The 20,026-nt window shown below is 35.4% G+C and overlaps 1 long non-coding RNA gene across 3 annotated transcripts in view; it reads left to right on the forward strand.

Annotated features, from left to right (window-relative positions):
• The window catches only part of LOC106724913, a 185,135-nt gene extending 175,583 nt beyond the window's left edge, over positions 1–9,552 (forward strand). Inside the window, exons 6-7 of one of the 3 annotated variants that reach the window (XR_001360744.1) lie at positions 5,448–5,638; positions 9,461–9,552. This is a non-coding gene — a long non-coding RNA (uncharacterized LOC106724913). The remainder of the gene's footprint in view (positions 1–5,447; positions 5,639–9,460) is intronic. The other 2 variants (XR_001360742.1, XR_001360743.1) reach the window with 2 other exon arrangements.
• Positions 9,553–20,026: the final 10,474 nt, after the last annotated feature.

Genomic DNA, 20,026 nt, shown 5'->3' on the forward strand with positions numbered 1-20,026 from the left:
GTTAGGGTCAGTTTGCATATTACCCTTTTACTATATAGGCTAGAGGCCTGGTGCACGGGTGGGGGCTGGCTGGTTTGCCCTGAAGGGTGATCCGGATCAGGGTGGGGTCCCACTTGGGTGCCTGTCCAGCCTGGATCACGGGCTGATGGCTGTTTGCAGCTGGTCACACCCCCTTTCAGGGTGTGGGTCCCCACTGGGGTGCCTGGCCAGTCTGGGTGAGGGTCTGAGGGCTGTTTTCAGGCTTGCAGATGACTGAAGCTCCCAGCCTCTCCTTTTTTTTTTTTTATTCCGGGATATATTTACCTTCTATAGCTGTCACTGGAGCTGAGAGCTGGCTCCAGTCTGAGGCTGTGGCTGGCTGAAAGCAGTTATCTGGGTTTGTTTAGCTTCTATAATTGAAACTCTGTTGCCATCACTGGCGCTCTAAGCTCTGAGCCCGCTGGCGGCTGAAAGCAGGTTTCTGGGTTTGTTTAGCTTCTGTAATTGCAACATTGTTGCATCTGGAGCTCAGAGCTGGGCTGTGGCAGGCGGGGAACCTTGGCTTCCTCCGTCACTGGAGCAAGCAAGCCTCATGTTCGCTTCAGCAGCGTGGCTGCCGACCGCCATCTTGGTTGGCAGTTAATTTGCATATCTCGCTGATTAGCCTATGGGAAGGGTAGTGAAGTTACGGTTAATTACCATTTTTCTCTATTATTAGATAGGATGCTTTTGAACGTACCTGCATTTAATTTCTAAATAAGAGATAATTTTGTTCAAGATAATTGTGGATATGATAATCATGTTGTTTTAAACCTGAGTTTTAAAGTATTTGAGACTTCTGGGAGTTCCTTTTGGTTAAGTAAATGCAACCTATAGACTTGATGATGGTTATCTTAAGGCAAATTTATAGGCTTCATAGGATTTTTATGCTACTCAATTATATGTCACCAAAAGTTGCTTTTATGCTTGCTGTCATTAACTAGAAATCTATGTAACAGTAAATTTCAAATTGTTGAACTGATACTTCAGAAATTTAGAACCTCTACAATAATCACAAACATCATGAGGTAATTTAAACACAAAGAGATAATCTATACTAATAAAAGGATAATATACTAATTAGACTGGACGACCTTCTGGACAAAGCCATGGTGGTGGGGCCAAAGCAGAGGCAGTTAGGGGTGATCAGGCCAGCAGGGGAGAGCAGTTAGGGGGATCACGCCAGCAGGGGAGAGCAGTTAGGGGGATCAGGCTGGCAGGGGAGAGCAGTTAGGGGGATCAGGTCGACAGAGGAGGACAGTTAGGGGGATCAGGCCAGCAGGCAGGGGAGCCATTAGGAGCCAGCAGTCTCGGATTGTGAGAGGGATATCCGACTGTGGGATCGGGCCTAAACCGGCAGTCAGACATCCCCCAAGGGATCTTGTATTACAGAGGGTGCAGGCCAGGCTGAGGGACACCCGTGCATGAATTTCGTGCCCCGGGCCTCTAGTTTAAGTGATAAGCTGACTGAGTGCTGAGATATGTAAGCATGCTTCTCAGGCGCCCAAGGTAGTCACTTAGACCTCAGGTGCTTGCAAATCATTCCATTTTAAGGGGAAGAAATATTTATTTAACTCTCCAGTTATTAAATTTATTTATTAGTTTAAGCAGATGTCGTTATTGCCTTTAACATTATGAACTCTTTGGAAAATTGTGACCTTCTAGAGCAGTGATTTTCAATCTTTTTAACTCATGGTACACATAAAGTAATTACTAAAATTCTGTAGCACAACGACAGATACATTCTATTTGTTGCCAATATGACAAAAAAAAGTGTAATTTTTATTCATTCACACCAGATGGCTATTGTGTAGCTGTTGTCATTTTTTTTATTTGACAATCTGAAAGAAAAGAGGTGAGTGACCCTGACTAAATAGTCAGGTATTGCATGTTTTAAAAAATCTTGTGGCACACCAGTTGGAAATTGCTGTTCTAGATCAAGGATCAACAAACATTTTCCTGAAAAGCTCAAATTGTAAGTATTTTAGGCTCCTCTGGCTGGCAGGTCTCTGTGGAGCTATTCAACTCTGCTGTTGAGGTGTGAAATAGTCAGAGGCAATACATGAACAAATGAGCATGGCTGTGGTTCAGCTTTATTTATGAACACCGAAACTTAATTTTATATAACTTCCAGGTGTCAAAATTTTTATGCTCTTTAAAGCATTTAGAAATGTAAATACCATTCTTGTCTGGAGGGCCACACAAAACAGATGGCAGATTGGGTTGGTTCTGCTGGCTAAAGTTTGCCAACCCCATTGGTTGGGAAAATATGCCTTAATAACACATTCTTAAACTCCTCCACAGCCAAATCTATCAAACTATCCCAGAATTCTTACTGATTTGAGCTTATGTCTTTCAAAGTGACAAAAGTTGTTCACTTTGTTACCAGCTACTTCTTCGTAACACCAATAGTATTGCTTCTTTTTCTCACTTTATTTGTAGTTCACAGAAGTAAATTAAAAGGAATTTTTACTCTGCCTATTAAGAAACTGTCTTTTGTTAGATGATGCCGTGTGGTATGATGGAAGTAAAACTGGAAAACTTGGAAACCAGGCTGTAGCTGATTCTGCCCCTACTCAAAGTGGTCAAGTTTGTCAAACCTCTAAGTCTCCATTGTCTATCCTGCTTATCTGGAAGAAGTATTAAGAGGCTATATTGTAATAATAGATATGAAATTAGTGTTAAAGAGTGTAACATAGCCGAAACCGGTTTGGCTCAGTGGATAGAGCGTCGGCCTGAGGACTGAAAGGTCCCAGGTTCGATTCCGGTCAAGGGCATGTACGTGGGTTGCGGGCACATCCCCAGTGGGAGATGTGCAGGAGGCAGCTGATTAATGTTTCTCTCTCATCGATATTTCTAACTCTCTATCTCTCTCCCTTCCACTCTGTGAAAAATCAATAAAATATATTAAAAAAAAAAAGAGTGTAACATAAGTATTGCCTTTGTGGTGATGGTTGCACTTTATTATTACTATTTTTTTAAAAATATTTTTTATTGATTAAGATATTACATATGTGCCCCGTTGTCCGTGTCCATTGGTTAGGCCTATATGCTTGCATATAAGTTCGTTGGTTGATCTTTCCCCCTTACCACCCTCCCCTACCTTCCCTCCAAGGCCCGACAGTCCAATCAATGCCTCTCCGTCTCTGGATCAGTCCTTGTTCATCAGTTTATGTTGTTCATTATATTCCACAAATGAGTGAGATCATGTGGTATTTATCCTTCTCTGACTGGCTTATTTCACTTAGCATAATGCTCTCTAGTTCCATCCATGCTGTGGCAAATGGTAAGAGTTCCTTTTTCTTCTTCCTCTTTTTAAAGAATACCTTTCAGCATTTCATATAATGCTGGTTTGGTGGTGATGAACTCCTTTAGCTTTATTATTACTCTTATAATAATTTGACTTCTGGCAGGGCTTCCTATGTATTCTGATATATCCCTCTTAAAGATTAGATAATGGTTAAGGATTTGCATAAATTTTTTCTAGGATTTTTATCTCCAGATGCTCACACTTTTAAGCTAGTTTTATCTCCTCATTGTATATACATGTACCAAGTTCATTACTAAAGTACTATAAAATTTTCAAATTATATTCCATGAATTCTCTTATTGCTACTCTATGAGGGCAGAGACTTTATCTGTTTTGTCCCTGCTCTCTCCTCAGTACCCAAAACAATGTATGGGAATATGTTTGGGTCTCATAAGTGGATCTGAGTAAATCAGTGACACAAATAATTTCATGTGTTCCCTTGTCTTGCATTAGCAAAAGAAATGTAGAAAGCTCATTCTACATAAAATGTTTTTAAATACATAAAATAAGTAAAATTACAAAGCAAATCTTTTCACCTCTACTAAAATATAGTTCAATCCACAGAATCTAGGATCCATGGACCCTGATTTTTAAAATTTGGAAGAATTTTTAAGTAGTACCAGAGGACACACAATCCCTAACTACAATTTATAAAATTACTTTGAGAGAATAAAAAACAAAGGCAAGCTTTATTTAGTCTCTTTAAAGATCCTTCTCTCTGCCCTGACTGGTTTGGCTCAGTGGATAGAGCGTCGGCCTGTGGACTGAAGGGTCCCAGGTTCAATTCCGGTCAAGGGCATGTACTTGGTTGTGGGCACATCCCCAGTGGCGGGTGTGCAGGAGGCAGCTGATCGATGTTTCTCTCTCATCAATGTTTCTAACTCTCTATCCCTCTCCCTTTCTCTCTGTAAAAATCAATAAAATATATTTTTAAAAAAATAAAATAAATATCCTTCTCTGTACTTTGAAATTATAACAAAAAGAACACTAGGTGTGTTTGTTTTTTTAAGCCTATTTTGGTTAAATTTCCTTTGCTTGCAACAAGATTTTTGTAAACTTATTCATATGTGGCATTCATCTGGAAAGCGACTCGAATATCTCATGGAATTGACAGGTGGGAAGGAAAGGAACAAGGGTAGCTCTGGGGATTTCAGCTTTCTCCAGAGTAGAGCCATTAATGGGGTTCCCAGTCACGTGTCTAAATTTCAGGGTATTAAACAGACACTTGGTTGATCAAGTTTGGATCACACATGCCTGAATTGGTCAGCCAAAGTCAGTTTCAGGAGGTTCTGAATGATGGTGGTTTGTATTTTTTTAGTTGTAATTTTGATGTGGTTGTGGGAGGCATTGAGTACAGGTGTTTACTTACCCTACCATCTTGGTTCTCCTCTAGATTTGGATTTTATCTTAAATGTTATGGGATATAAGGGTGTGTCTAAAATCCATTTTTTTAAAAAAAATTCAGTCTGTTGCTCTGCAGATAATAAAAATATCACTTTTTGCTATGTTGCAGTAGGAAGGATTAGGAAAAATAAATAATTATGACTGGCTGAAATTCAGAAATTTAATGGTAAATGATCATTTTTGATAAAATGATGATCATACTGTAATAAAATAGTCTCTCTTAGATACCCATTGAATAAGTTTCATGCATTGAATTAGTAATCTAAATAATAAACTATCATGTTTGTTGTTTCTTGTTCTAGATTTTCCTCTAAGCTTTAGGTCTGAGAAATTAACTTAGAAATGATGATGCTTTTCCCAATTTCCCTCCCAGGTAAACAACTGGAGGAAAGAACCTTGAACTAAGAGTAGTAAGAACTGGTTTCTCATGCTGGCTCTGCCACCAGTCGGTTGTACCATTAGTTGGGTTGTTTAACCTCTCTGGATTTCAGTTTCCTATAGTGTAAAATATGGGGATTGAATCGTCTAATTGAGATAGCTCTTTTGTGCCTACAGTCATAAATTTAGCAAGTCCTGTGTGTAAGACTAAAATTCTGTGATTCTTAATGAGACCTCATAAAATCTCAAAATGTCCTTAAATATGAAACTAGGAAATATAAAATAACTGGCTCTCTGTTCAAAATTGGAAAATTCATCCTTATTCCCTTTTTAACAGGACCAAGGAAATAAAACACCAGAAGCCCAGAGCACAGAATATTTTCCTTCACCAATTCATAGAATCGTGATACTTCTCTAATTCCATCAAATACAAAGGAATGACCACCTTGGCAGATGGCCACAGAGGATGTCAACAGTTTTTTGGAGGCAAGCAATAAAATATTGATGCTTTGAGTTTTCTATTATTAAGTATGTAGAAACAAGTAGAATTATGTTTTAATGAAAATATGAAGTGTTCTTTAATACTGTAATTTACATAAGTATAGATAAGCTATTTCTCCCCTCCTTTATTCCCCCAGAGCATTGTAGCATGTCAAACATTACATTGAGCTAAGCTGCTTTTGCCCTTCCATGGTATAGGGTTACATTACATTCCTAAATACAAAGTAAAAATTTAAATAACAGAAATTAAGTACCCACGTTTGACAACAGGGCTCTATCTATCTTGGACACACGTATAACTACAAATACTAAATAGTTTGGGTGTTGGAATTGTTTGGGTATTTTTAATTATCCATACCATTTATAAATTTTTTGTTTTGATTCCTGCATTTTCCTCACTTATTTTTAAATATTCTAAAGTATTCCAAATTCGCAGTAAGTCATCCTTTATATTCCTCACAGTTTTATATTTTGTGAGATGTCTACATCAAAAGATCCCACTAAGTTTTTAGTTACTTTCACAGCTGCTCTTGCTTTTCCTGGAAAAACAGTCAATCAAGGATTGTGGAACCACAGTGTCATCTTCAAAACTGAAACTAATTACCTTACCCTTTAAATGGAAAGTTTGCCTGGAAATAAATTGACTGTTTTAGAAAAAAAAAATTATAAATATAAGGAATCTTCCTTCTTCACCTTCATAAAAAAAAAAAAGACTTAAGTAGATGAATATAAAATGAAATAAAATAAACTCATAAAAATTTGAGTCGAATGTACTAAAATTTAATTTTTCAAAGCTTTTTATACAAACAGAGAAACTAAAGATTTGCTCAGAATTTTTTATTTAATGTTCCTTCAACTCAGAGGCCTAAGGTCATTCAGCAAAAGAGTCTGCTTTTTAAGTTGAACTTAGAGAAACACTTTTTAAGTAAAGGAGACCATAAATGTTTAAAAAGCCTACTGTAGAGCGTCTGAGTAACTAGAGTCAAAATTAATTCTTGCTTTTCTGTTGGGGAAAATTTCATCTAATTACATTCAAATTATTCTGCAACTTTTTGGACAGCAAATCCTGATCACCAAAGAAAAGAAAGAGCAGCTGTGTTGCCCTTGCCTCATAGTTATAAGAATAGCAGTGTTATGCAGTCACTGGGCTTTATAGAACCGTAAGTGATTATCCACTGGCTGCCTTCTGGCAAAAACACACCTAACCTTTCTGAACTGCTGATAATGTATGCCTTCTGTTTATAAGGATAGATCTTAAAAAAGAAAAAATAGATTCTACTGCTTTCTTAGTCGAGTTGGGTTGTTTAACCTATAAGAAGCAGGAAGTTCTTATAACCCTTGCACACAAGTAACTGTTTCTAAAACTTCTCTCAGAATTATACTTTAATCATGGTTTAAATATTTTCTAAGTCTAATACAATTCACGTAACTACTTTAAAAAGATACTTTAAATTGACCATTGCTAAATTAGTGGAAATAGTTCCCATAAACAATGCTACTCCATAAGCAGCCTATTGTCAAACTTCTTTCTTTAATGTTTCCTTTTTTAACTCATTCATATATGAGACCTTATTTTGATCTTACGTTATTCTTTAATCACAGCAACATATCTGTGTCAAATAGCTCTAATTGATATTTCTTCCACATTAATAACTAGCCCTTTGTTCTCTATAAATTGCATTCTATTTTTGCTCATATCATTAATATGTGACATATTTATAGTTCTAATCACAAGTGCTATTTCATTTATTTCCCATATTGTAAGGTTTATTTGTAAATTATCATTGGAGAAATTTTTAGTAATTCGAAAGGCAGTTGTAACACAGCACATATGACTTATAGGTATGACAAATTCAAAGAACAGTGAAGACTAACTGATTAATCCTGTGCCAGACCTACCAGCTGTGTGATCTTGGGCAAATCATTGATTCTCTTTGATCAATGTATATTTTGTATATTTTTTATATTTAGATACTAATAATATAAGTGTAAGGATTAAATGGGATAGATGATAACATTAGTAAAAAGCTTAGATATTAGCACTCACCTAGCACATAATTTAATAAATAGGTGATGTAGTTATCCTACTTTCTGCAAATGATTGAAGAAGGTTTCCTCATAGTAAGCTCAACTCTTAGAAAATAAGTAATGGATTTGTCCATTATACTCATGTCAAATTTTTTTTTGCATTATTGTGTTTGTTGTACTGCTACTAAATTTTGTTCTTATTGAAATTTCCCAAAAAGCAGTTTAAATTTTATATGAAACATGTGAAAATGTAATCTATGCTGAAATCATGGTTAAAAAACATAGTTTTTTTAAAAAGTGGTTGTTAACTTTTGAGCTTCATGAAAACTTTATACATTACAAATTTTGCAAGGAATTTTACTTGAGTGATTCACTTCCTGTTCTAAAATTTTATCTTTTTATCAACCAGTATTGTTTGGAGAAATATTCCACATGCAAAGCAAGAGAGTTGAAGAATTTTCTTCTTGGGATTAAATATCTTTTATGTATACATTGATCAAATGTGTATTTAGTATGAGAAACTGATTTGATCTTTCCACTAGAAAGATAAAATTAAATAGGCAATTTGGTTCTCTGGATTAGTTTCCTATGTCTGCCGTAATAAATTATTACAAATTGGGTGGCTTAAATTTAAAAAAATTTATTCTCCCACAGTTCTTAAGTCTAGAAGTCCAAAATCAAGTTGTCCTCAGGACCATCTTCTTTTAAAGACTCTAGGGGGGAACCTGTTCCATGCCTTTCTCTTAGCTTCTGGTGTGGCCGTCCATCCTTGGTATTCCTTGGCTTATAGATTCATCCCTGCTATCTCTGCCTCGCTCATCACATGGTTTTTCTCCTGTGTCTATGTATCTTCTCTTCTTATAAGGACAGGATTATATTGGATTAGGGTCCACCCTAATTCAGCATGACCTCATTTTAACTTGATTACATCTGCAGAAACGCTTTTTACAAATAAGGTCATATTCTTAGGTGTCAAGGATTAGGATTTAAATGTATCTTTGGGGGTCGGGGGTACAATTCAACTGATTTAACACACTGTCTTTTTTATATCTATATAAATAGGTTTAGATATTTTTTTTTAACTGAGAATCAAGTTAAGAAAGAAACATTGATTTTAAAAACAGAAAATTATCTTCTTCTAGAACAATGGTTGTTTCACTTGTGACAAGACATGATCTATGAATAGGTTTTTGCTGTTTGCTTAGAATGATTTGGCAGTACCATTTCTTGAACATAGTTTCTTGATAAAACTTTTTCCCATTAACTGAATAGCTCTGTTTTTTAAAATTAGAGAACAATAGTTATCTTGTTTGTTTACTTGATATCAGAGTTCAAATAATAGGGTTACAGTTTTATGGTCACAGGCATGTGTCCATATTACATATATAAACAAATGTGATGCCCTAAAGACATTAGAGATGGTATGACATTTGTGTTTATAATTTTACTTAGAATTACTCTTTGTAAGTAAATTAACTGAGCCAGTTTTCCTTTGTTGTACTTGATTCAAAACAGGACTACTTTTTATTTTCCTGAGTAAGATATTTACTTTAAATTAAGATTAAGAAAAAAATTGTTGACCTTTCAAAAAGAACATAAGCATTAATTCTACTGTTTATTATAGAAAAGCTCATTCTTGTGAATTCTTTCTAATATATAACTTGGTATGTGGTATATAGATCATCAGTACATTTTTATCACATCTTTTTTATTGTCATCTCCCACGTATTTAGACAACTGTCACAGATTTTCCATGTAATAAAACTTACACTGTGTAAGTTTCAATAAAAAAGATTTTATATGTATTTTCTTCTCTTTGAGCTTCTGAAAAGGAAGTAAAGCATTATAAAATCCTATTGTGGGTCCTCGTGTTTTGCCATTCTTGCATGAAACACATGAAATATCCAAAAGTACTTTTCTTGCAGGTAAAACCTGCTTCAAATTATTCTTTACATATAATAGTCACTCAATAAATGTTTATGAAGTGAATGAAGGAAATTGTAATTAGTCCTTCTGCTTGTAGATAGCATCCAAAAGAGTGTTATTAGAAGGTAAAGCAATTCTGAAGCTAACTCTGTTATGCACCTTCATGTTAAATATTTTTCTAAAATTTTATATGAAAGGTAAACAGAGATGGGAATTAGAAAGTTTGCAATGTGGCAAAGTGGCAATATAGTCTTTATTTCCCAGAACTTTTCAGTAAATTGAAGGATTTAAGGTTTATATTTTTATCTCATTTCCAAGTGAATGTTGAAACCTTGAGGAAAAAACATAAAGTATCTGGTTAAATGAACAGTTGACTATGCATTTTGAGATTGGGGTTTGGTTTTGTAGACTATGGATCAAATTACTAGAGGAGTGGTTCTCCACCCTGACTATGCTTTAGCATAACCAGAGAAGTTTTTTAAAAATAGTTATTTAGGCCCTGCCTCTACTGGTTACTCTCTATTGTTCCGATTACTAGCTGTGTGGCTTTGAGCATTTTTTAGTTCTCAGAATCAGATTCTCGAGAAGTGATGATACAGTAGTAGTGGACTTTTGGATAAGATTGTGTCTTACAGAAATGGAAAATAAAATATAATATATACTTAGAGATGTGCTGATCTAATTAGGAAAATTTTGAACTGAAAAACAGGGATTTGAGGAGATAAATATGCAAATTAAACAATAAAGATTTTATTATTAAGAGCATCAATAATGATGAAGTAAATACCCTGTGTTACTGGTAAAAATACTTGGGGAAAATATTAGGAAATTGTACCTCTGCCTCAAATGTCTATATTCCAAGTCCCAGACTATGTCTGAAACTGGAGTGGACTGATTTCTTAGGTGAGGAATTTAACATCAATAGAGTATTCCCAGTGAAGTTGAATAACCATTTGCTAAGAGTATAACAGTGGTAGATATGATGGTGATCAGGACACGTTAGCTTATGGAATGCTTATGAATTGGAAAACCTCTAAGGTTCTTTTCCAACTCGAATAGGCTGTGTTTGTAAATAATTGACAGTCTTTTGTTAGCATTTATTTATTCATGTATATATTTTGAAAACTTACTGGAAGATAAAATTTAGGACATGAAGGAAAATAGAATACACTATATAGTATCATGGGGGCAATTAAAAAACATAATTGTATTTCATTTATACATATACATGTGTTGGCTATTTCTGTTACCATTTAGGAGCTAACGTAAATGTATGAAATAGGAATTCAATATACTTAAATGTACAGAAAGAAATTGTACTAGAAAAGCTGTCATCTTGATCCAGGATTTTTGAAGAGAAGCTTCTTGAAAACAAATATAAATATGCATTATATTGTATTTGAAATTATTATTGGGTAAGACTCAGGTGCTAACATTAATTAATTTCTGTCATTGTTCCTTGCCTGCATGTTCCTTTACTGAGCATGCAGCTGATGAAGTTACTTTTGATGCTGCTATTATTGCTTATTAATAGCCAGAATTTTGGAGAGAGAGAGTACAGTTTCCTGGAAGAAAAACTGCTGAGGATAGAGAAACAGTACTCATAAGAGAAAGGCTAAGTAAGTATAATGGGTCTTAGAGTATAGGACTTGATTGATTCCGGAGCCCCAGAGGGTTTGAAGGGAAAGGAATTTCTAGAGAAGACCATCTAGTTCTGGCTTTAAAGAAGCAAAATGAAAACATCAATAGTTATTTTCTTTTTTCTGCTATATATTTCTAAAGCAATATGAAGATAATAAAAAGTGTAAAAGTAAAATTGAGCTACCTTTTTTTAATATTCTTTAAAATATATTTTATTGATTTTTTACATAGAGGATGGGAGAGGGATAGAGAATTAGAAACATCGATGAGAGAGAAACATCGATCAGCTGCCTCCTGCACACTCCCTACTGGGGATGTGCCCACAGCCAAGGTACATGCCCTTGACCGGAATCGAACCTGGGACCCTTGAGTCCGCAGGCCGACGCTCTATCCATTGAGCCAAACCGGTTAGGGCTGAGCTACCTTTTTTTAACCTAACTTCCCCTACTCTAGAGTTTTACTACTTTTAGTTTTACTGGGTTTTAGCAAGTCATTCCCTATTTTGAAATGTTTTAACTCCATAATAGAATTCAATATATATTACTGTCCATGAGTAAAGAGGCACCAGAGAAATGAATATATATTGGGTCAAACCATCAACATATTACTGGTCGAGTTCCTCAGAAGTAAAGTATTTTTTTTAGGTTTTGCTTTTGGGTTATAAAAGCAATACATACTCATGGTTTTTAAAATAAGAAACATAATATGGAAAAGTATAAAAGTAAAATTTGTAGCCATTCTGTTTCTACTTCCCACAAGTAACTTCAATTAACTTTTAATGTATCATTTCAGAGGTCTATCCAAATACAAGTGACACACACATATACATACACACCTACACATATGCATATACTGTTATATGCTTTTTATTACATAAATGCAACAGATCCATTGTTTTTTGCTAGTAGCCTTTCCGCTGTTTGTCTCTTTAATATTGATTTGTAAGAGCTCTTTGTATACTAATAAAATGTGCCTTTTTAATGTGTTTCAAACATTTTTCTGTAGTTTAATTTGCCCTTCAGGTTGATTTATGGTAGTTTCTCTTTCTCATACTGAAATTTTAAATTTTGGGTTAGTCAGATTATTACTTGTTTCTGTTATGGCTTCTGGAGTTTATGTCCAAGATGATAAAATATATAACATCATTTTATCTTTCCCACCATTATGGCTGAATTTTTGTTAAGGGACTTTATTTTATTCCAGAAGTTTTAGGTTCACAGCAAAATTAAAAGGAAGGTACAGAGATTTTCTATAGACCCCCTGGCCTCAAACATGTATAGCCTTCCCCATTATCAATATTCCCACCTCAGTGGTGCATGTGTTACATCTGATGAACTTACATTGACACATCATCATCTACAGTCTACACTTTACATTAGGGTTCACTATCGGTGTGGGTTTGGACAAATGTAAAATGATGTGTATCCGCTATAACAGTATTATACATAGTAGTTTCACTCCCTTAAAAATCCTCTATGCCTATTAATCCCCTGTTTTTAAATAAAGTTCTGATGTTTAAATCTTTAAATAACTGGAATCTTGTTAGTGTCCTAACAACTTTTATTGAGTCATCTTTTCTTAAAATGTCACCTTTATTCTATATTTAAAAGTTATGTATATGCGAGTGTATCTCAGGATTCTCCATTATACAAACTTTTGTCTATTCCTTTTGTAGAACTAAACTCTTTATTTATTATATCTTTATAATGTTTTTAATATCTGCAAGGACTTGTTCCCTCTTGCTCCTCTTTTTTTTTAAATATTCCTAGATAATTACATGCTTTTTATCAAATCAACTTTGTTATTATATTTTTAAGTTCTCAAAATAAAAAATCCTATTGGTATTATAATTGAAATCTTATTAGAATGATAGGTTAATCTAAGCAGATTAAGAAGTCTTAGAATATTGATTATATCTGTCCTAAAAGCAAATTACATGTCTTGCAGATAACTAAATTTATTTATTCTGAGTTATTTATTTGTGTGTGTGTGTGTGTGTGTGTGTGTTTATATTAAATGGATTTGTTTCTAGTTTTTCTTTTCTAATTGAGCATGGCTTAGATATAGTAGAAACATTGATTTCCAAATACTAATCATATAACTAGCTACCTTTCTAAACTTTTTTCTTAGGTTTTCCATTGATTTGCATACCTTTTACTTCTTTCTCCCACCTAATTAGCTAGTATATACAGAACAATATCAATATAACTAGAGGCTTGGTGCACAAATTCGTGCACGGCTGGGGTCCCTCCGGGAAGCCTGCGGGGACTAGGCTGAAACTGGCAGGCCAATGCCGCTGCTCCTGCCTGCCACTCCGCTCATCCTGGCCCCACTGCACCTGCCGCGGGCTCACACCCAGGCAGTTCTGATGGGGCCAGTCAGTCCTGGTGGGGAGAGGCTCGCACCGCCACAGAAGTACTCACCAGCCATGAGCTCTGCATCTGGCACCCGTCCCGAGGGGGTAGGGAGGAGACAGGACATGATCGGCCCTCCAGGCAGGCAGTGGGACACCCTTGCCTGCCTGGGATCCGGATCCATCCTGCTGACATTCGCACAGGTTTTCAGGAGCCACCTGGTGGCTGCTTTTATATCATTTCTTCCTTGTGGAGCATCTAGGGAGGGAAAGCGACCGCAGTGCCTGAGGCCAACTTCCAGGAAGCTGGCAGCACTGTTAGGATCATGCTGGCAGCGCCAGTCCATCGATGCCTGGCCCGGTCTCCAGAGATTGGACCTGCAGGACTACTGAAGGATTGAGTGACTGCCGCCTGGCTGATGGGCCACCAGGACAGATATGTCGGTTGGATGGCACTCCCACTGTGGGAGCACACTGACCACCAGGGGGCAGCTCCTGCATTGAACATCTGCCTCCTGGTGGTCAGTGCGCGTCATAGCTACTGGTCAACCAGTTGTTCGGTCACTTAGGCTTTTATATATAGACTAGAGGCCCGGTGCACAAAATTCGTGTACTCAGAGGGTAGGGTCCCTTAGCCCAGACTGAGCCCTCTCGCAGTCCGGGAGCCCTCAGGGGATGTCCGACTAAGCCATCAGTCAGACATCCTTAGCGCTGCCACGGAGGTGGGAGAGGCTTCCACCACTGCTGCTGCCCTAGCCAGCCATGAGCCTGGCTTCTGGCTGAGCGGCGCTCCCCCTGTGGGAGCACACTGACCACCATGGGACAACTCCTGCATTGAGCACCTGCCCCCTTGTGGTCAGTGAGTGTCATAGTGACCAGTCATTCTGCTGTTCAGTCGATTTGCATATTCGCCTTTTATTATATAGGATTGTTTTTAACTTTTTTTGGCCCACCAATACTTTTACCACCATAGATATGACATCCTTGCAGCTCTCATAGCTCTGATTACAGGAAAATTAGGTGTTTGCAAATAAAATAATTATTTAAAAAGTGAAACAAAATTGAATGAGTAGTTGAATTCTTAGAGTTATATAAAACCAATTTTCTGATGACAGAATTAAACTTGCTCTTTTTTATCTGTGGCTACTTTAAGATTTGCTTTTTATCCTCGATCTTCAGAAATTTGACATGATGTGCCTAGAATATGTTTCCTTGTATATTTTCTTCTAGAGTTGTGCTGAGCTTGAATCTATAAGTTGATGTTTTTCACCAAATATTGGGTATTTATCCCATTACTTTTTCAAAGATTTTTTCCTGCCTCATTTCCTCTCTCTTCTCCTTCTGGGACATAAAATATGTGTATGATAGATTGCTCAATATTGTTCCATGGGTATGTGGGTCACTAAGACTGAAATTTTTTTGTAATATTTTCTATCTGTTCTTCAGAAATTTATATTGTTCTGTCTTCAAGTTCTTTGGTTGGTTTCCCTATCGTCTCCAATACACTGTTAACCCCATCCTGTGAATTTTTTATTTTTATATTGTACTTTTTAATTCTGTGATTTCAGTTCAATTCTTTTATTAAAAAAGTATTTATTGTGGTTAGATCTATACATAACATAACTTATTATTTTAACTATTTTAAGTATACCAATTAAATCCTTTTTTATTGTTTCCATTTTCTGCTAAGAGTCTCTGTGTGCACTCATTATGATGATATTTTACTTTATGTTCTTGATAATATTTATAGTAGCTGCCTTAAAGTACTTGTCTAAGTCATCTCAAAGTCTATTCTATTGCCTGCTTTTTTCTATGAATGCTGGGTCACATTTTCCTATTTGTTTACATCTCTAATTTTTTTATAATTTACTGGATAGATGATATACTTTAGAGACTCTGGATTCTATTATCTTTCTCTGAAGACCATTGACTGTTTGTATAACAATTAAATTATTGGCTGCTTGTCTTTAAGGAAGGTTTGATTTTATGTTTTGTAAGAATGAGTCTGTTTTGGTTTTGCCCTTAATCCCAAGGTGACTCTGTTAGGACTGGGATATAATCTTTGCTCCTAAAATGTGGCACTTCAGGGATTTATGTAGAAAGTTTGAGTTGTTCACCAAGCTTCTTTAACTTGATGAGATTCAAAACTCCTTTTCTCATTCAGTGGGCAGCAGCAGAAATCCCTGTTTCAGCCTTCAACCTTTTACTTCCTGTGGGTTCTTTGGAGTCTTGCCCATGCATACAGTTCAGGAGTCAGCCCAAGTGGGAGTATATTTGTAATATTTTTACTCCGCCTCAGTTTTCTTACTTTCTGAAATCCACCTCTCCCAACCCTCAATTATCAGCCATTCTTTCAACCCTGAACAGTAACCTCTGATACCTCAAGCCAGTAAGTGTGGCCTTCCCGCTTTTTAGTTCTAGCAGTCCCCACTGCTTTTTACCTAAAGGGATAAGCAATATAAATGGAGATCCAGTCCAGCCATGTTCTCTTCTTTGAATGAGTGAAATCCTCTTTCTTTCTGTTTCTGTTGCTTTTGGTCACTCTCCATTGTGTCTTTAAATAGTTGTTTCTTTCTGTTTGTGTTAGTATTTTCCACAGTTTATAATTGCTGTCAGTGGATAATAGGTCTGATTGAAGTTACTCTACCATTACCAGAATTAATTCCTGGGTGGGTTTGTTTTACTTTCATAGTTACCTATTCATTTATTATTTCACATTCAAGTATACTATGTCACTCCATGACCAATTTAGTCACTTAGACCTAGGTTGGATTCCTGGCTCTGCCATTTATTATAATGTTACTTCAAATTTCTGATTTCTAGTGTCCTTTTATGTAAAATGGAAATAATCACATGTGCCTTATTAGGTTGGTTGCTTTTGAATATTAAATGTGAAAATATGTGTGAAACATGTGGCACAGGGCCTAAAAATTTCTTGCCACTCATAAATGCTGCTTGCTACCTTTATTTACCATAATTATTCTATAATTTGGAAGGTCAGATATTACCATATGGAACAGCTGACCCAAGATCTTACTGCTAGGTAACAGGAATATAGATTAATTAAATCTATTCTGCAAGATAAGTTTGTTTCCCAGAGATTCCAGTTTTAGTATTATCCAATATGAGGAAAAATTGATGTTCTGATGGTGATTCAGAGGAGGAAGAACTAAATGAAACTTACTAATAGTCAAGCCACACAGTCAGGGTTCTGGGTGATATCTTTTTCTCTTCTCCGAGCACTTAAGAGCCAGACAACTAACTGACTGGTGACAGCAGATACTACTGTAGCATTTTTTTCCTATCAGAGAAGAATGAATCTAAGCAAGTTTCTAATTTTAGAGCGAAACAGAATATTCAGTGAGAATACTCTGGCTCAGTGAAACAAGTAGTACGTGTACATATGGTCAGTAAAGAGCATAATAGCACTATGTAATGAACTAGTCTCTCCTTCAGCTTTACATGTAACTCAAAAATGAATGATTTTTACCCTAGGCAAACATGCAATTTCAGAAACTTGTTATGGAATGAGCTTTTCTATGAATAGTTAACATCAGTGTTTGTTCTGTCTACTGGAATCATGGTATGTGTTTTTTTGTGTGTTATATCGAAGCAATGCATAAGATTTTTTGCGTGATTTTAAAAACATTTTGCTACAGTGGAAACAATTTAATGCTGAAGGTAAAAAGGGAAAGTGATTGAGGTTGCATCAACTCTCTCTGGTAAGCATTATTACAGTTGCTATTCACATTTATGCCTGTTCAAATAGAAACCCATCAGTCATGTAAACTTAGGGCCAGATTATGATCACAAATGCATAGCATGAATTGCCACATATCTTTTTTCCACCAAAAAAAGACATGCTGAGTAACATCTGAGATTAAAATCTGTCCTTTCAAATTTATTTTATTTTTATCCAGACTAAGAAGCAAAATGCAGTGTCAGAAGAGGAAATAAAATAATTCCTGTGAGGATGTGTTTTCTTTTATTACATATAATTCTTGAAGAGTCAGATGTTCATATATTTCTGTAATCATAATAATGACTCTGAGAGAAAATAGAAAAATTATTATTTATCATTTTAAAATGGAAATTTTATGTCCTTGTGAAAACATATGCACTAACTTGCATTCTAAGGAAAGGCCATATTATCAAAAGAGCATTACGTAAGTTTGTAATATGTGAGAAGCAAACAAAAGCTATTTATATAGAACATGCAATTTCCCAAAATAGATTTTATATTTGTATCCATGAAAACTTAAATTTTTTTAAACATACCAATAAAATAAAATATTTAAAATAATAAAACTGTCTTTTTGGCATTTTTTTAAGTATAAAGGAATTGCACAGAAGATTTGAATATAAAAATCTTCATTTACATTTCCTCTGAGCCAAAGAAATTTAATTCCATTTACACAGTGTTGTTTTTGAACAGTGTTTATTAAGAACTTTTTATGAGCAAAGCACTATACTAAGTATTTTTAGGGGATACAAAAGAAAAAAATGAATCTGGTAACATCCTGCCTCTAAGATGTGTGTAGCTTGGTAGAACAAATAAAACTACAAAGATGACATATGGATATGAACAGAGTGGGCAGATTTTACAGTATAGTTCTCAATAGTTAGCTCCCAGGGAACAACGTTGGTCTGTCCCATTTTTAATTGTATTTCAGAATTACAAGTGATTTTTAAGAGAGCTAGCTGGCATAGTTCCTGGAGCATAATAGGTGTTCAATAAATGTTTTAAAAATAACATGAATATTTTCTCTCATGCTTGGAGTTGGAGAGCAGGCTAGATGTTGTGTGAGTCTCTCTGTGTGTGTTAACTATCTCTGTGGTTAAACCAGTTATTTTAGATTTAGACTGATTTTATCATCTTTGTGACCTTGGGCAAATTACCTCTTTAAACTTCATTTTCTTCATCTGTCAAATGTAGTGATAATATCTGCGTCATAAGTTTGTTGTGAAGAGTGAATGAGACAATGTATGTTGGGCCTATATTATAGTGGCTGTAGCAGTTTAGGTTAGGAAAAAACATTGTTACAGTTATTGTTCTCATTATTTTTACTAATAAAGAATGGATGAGAGTACCTTGTTATGAAACAGAACTAGTTAAACCATAACATTGACTTGGCATGTGTATAAATAGCAGAATTTTTATTCCAAAGAGGAAGTACTTTATTTAATCTGTACTATTTGTGTGTGTTTTTAATTAAGGGAAAATATCATGAGCTATAAATAAAATATATTTATTATTTAATTTTTTACCTAGTTATTTTGTCTTTGCAGAGTGAAAACTCAAATAATCACTGGGGAGTTATTATTTACTCTTTCATTTATTTATTTATCCATTCCACAAGTATTGACTGAGCATACCTATTTTCCAGACATTGTGGCAGGAACTAGTGATAGCACTGTGAGCAAGGCTGACCAGCTCCCTGCCTTCAAAAACTTTACAGTTAATTGGAATCCTAGTTCATTTTTCAGACCTGGATTTGCAAGTCCACGCACCAGAGGTGGTTCACAGGTGGTGAACAGTGTCCTAGGCACTGTGTTTGAGATCTAAGAAGCAGATGTCACATGAATGAGGGTTCCTTTTTTGACTCCATGAATCATAATAATTCCAGACAGCACCAGGCTTGCAAAGTTACATTATTAGCCCACATTCCTGAAAGTTATATGTAATTATTCTCTGTCCTCTTAAAGGAAAGATATATTTTCCAGTTTGCCTTACCAAATTATGAGGGCTTCGGTACAAATGAATAACAAAAGTTAGGTAAGAAAAGTACATGATCACAATTGAATCTAACTACTATTATAGTTCTGTTAATTCCATTATCTGGTCTACTTTAAGTAAAAATAATTAAATTCTCTTTACCTTTTGAGTATTAGGAAACCTTGGGCCTTGGACCACTACCTAGGTTAATAGCTATTTCTGTTTGGAACTTTTCTTCTATCTTCCCCACCATTAATTACCATATTGTTAACTGTTGTGAAAGAACTTTGTTGATGAAGACATTCTACTAAATCTCAGAAAAGGCTATAAACCCTTCCCTTTTCTCTGCTTGTTTATTGTTTGAAGGAGACAGAACTATTTTTGAAAGAAACTAAGCAAATAAAGATTTGCAGTTCGTTTTAAGTTCTTATCTATAGGAGGATTTGGGCAAGTACTAGTATACTTGTCCTTTGTGCTCAGCTGTAAGGTGCAGGTGATAACATTCACCTGCTGGTTATGTGGTTTGGATTTCGAAATAAGCAGCTTTAGAAAGTAAAAACTTTGATATAGTTAGCTGTTGTATTTAGTGGCAAGAGATCATAATTAATTATAGCAACTACTTACTATTAGTTAAGCTTTTTAAAATCCATATGCTTCACATAGATTATTGGTAGTCCTCACAGTAACTCCACATGATAGGAATCATTATTGCCTAATTATATATGAAGGAATATGGTCTCAAAAATAGTAA

Source organism: Myotis brandtii, unplaced genomic scaffold (assembly GCF_000412655.1).
Source record: "Myotis brandtii unplaced genomic scaffold, ASM41265v1 scaffold125, whole genome shotgun sequence".
Lineage (NCBI taxonomy): Eukaryota > Metazoa > Chordata > Mammalia > Chiroptera > Vespertilionidae > Myotis > Myotis brandtii.